The following is a 1,977-nucleotide window of genomic DNA, read 5'->3' on the forward strand; positions in this document are numbered from 1 at the left end:
GTGTGTGTGTGTGTGTGTGTGTGTGTGTGTGTGTGTGTGTGTGTGTGTGTTCACTGAGTCCACCTTACACAGGAGAGAGGAGGAGGACGCATGGTGAAGTCAGGATAATGAATGCATGATGTGTTCAGACAGCGGCTCGTCTTCTGTCTCCATGCCGGGTTTAACTCACTCTGACCAGATTCATCATCTTCATCTTCATCCTCCTCTTCCTCCGGTGATTACAGAACTGGAGCAGCAACAGATGACAGGACTGAGAACTACACACCGCATCATGGATGTCGTGACGATTGGAAAAGTCTCCAACATATTTTATTTTACTAAGTTCTAGGCTATTTTATTGTTAATTTGATTTTATTACAGGCAAATTTGTTACTGTTTAGATTTGCTTTTCAAAACTGTTTAACTAAAGTTCAAAACCGAATATAATACAAAACTGAATAAATCTGCTACATTTCTACAGCAATATACTGAAATACTGTATACAATCAAAGCAGTTAAATGCACTGAACACACAGGGCTGGTTCACACAGAACGGGAAGTGCAATGGGGAAAAAACGCAAAATATAGAAATACGTTTTTTACCAGTTGAACAGCGTTTTTAGACGCGAAACGGTCATGCGCGTGTTTATAAAACACTGTATAATTCTCCTGTTTTTAGTGTTTATGAGTGACAAATTGTGTTTGTTGTGCGCAGGGGCGTCACTAGGCCCTTTTTAGGGGGGCTTCAGCCCCCCTAAACTTCTGCCCAGCCCCCCTAAAAAATATTTGATTAATACATTTTTGATCGCTTCAGTCCCCTTTAAAAAAACTTGCGGCAAGCTGCGTCAAGTTTCGGCTCCTCCCCTTATCTGAGTCTGCTTGGATTTAGCGCATTTTTCAATCTGCAGGGGCGCCGAGCAGAGCGAACATCAGAGAGTACAAGGTGTGTCGTGAGTGCATTTATTGATAGATTGCTATGATATTACATCTGCATCGGTGCAGTTCTTTGTCATAAATGCATTGCAGTTTACATAATGTAATGTTACTGGAGCATTGGGAGCAACACAGGACGGTTCGGTTTCTCATCCAATACCAATACGTTTCGCTGCGTTCACCTTCAGCCCTTATCACAGTGTGATAGTTGTTTTTTCTTCCAACAAAAATGAAGCGATTAACACCCATGAAAACATACTTTAGAAAACGATCATGATTTATTTTAATTTACTTTTTAAAATTTAAAACATATTATTATGTATTTCGGCATTACATTATGCAGCCATGCACAGAAATGATTAAAGACACATCATTGTCTGAAAGCACTAGATGGCCCAGAGAGCGAAACATCATGTGGAGTTATTTTGTTTTGTATTAATAAATATAGTTAAGTAATAATGAATCAGGAGGAGTGTATCATGATACATAGAGTAAGAGTAGAGTAAAGGGATTTGTGATTTTCTTTTAAGTAGGTCTACTTGATTTATAGAAGTGGCAAATTGATAATTCATGTTATTTTTAATAAATATAAATAAATATAGAACAGATTAATCATATTGCCAATAGACAATTACATTAATACATGTTTTGTCTATATTCTTAATGAATATTAGCTGGTTAGTTAAATTATTTGAAATTAAATAAATTTTCACGGGGTGACTTGATGAATAACCAACCGTATTGTTGATTATGAAGGCTAAAAAGCTTAAAAAATAAAATAATTTATATTTCATTGTAGATGGACTTAGTTACCTAGCTTTCCTGGTAGCTTTGTCTGAAAAATCAGTTGACCCTATGTTTACTTTCTTCACTGACAGACAAAAATGAAAAGCCTATATCAGTCTAAGCTCAGCTTTAGGAGGGGAAAAGACAGAGCAAGATAAAAACAAAGAGAAAAAGAGTGTGATGCTGATGAGGTGAGAAAAAAACAGCTGCCCGCACATGGTTTTTAAGCTATTATCCAATTTTTTTGGCCTTCAAAACATCTTAAAATGCACATAATTT

Source organism: Leuciscus leuciscus (genome assembly GCF_965113295.1).
Source record: "Leuciscus leuciscus genome assembly, chromosome: 20".
Lineage (NCBI taxonomy): Eukaryota > Metazoa > Chordata > Actinopteri > Cypriniformes > Leuciscidae > Leuciscus > Leuciscus leuciscus.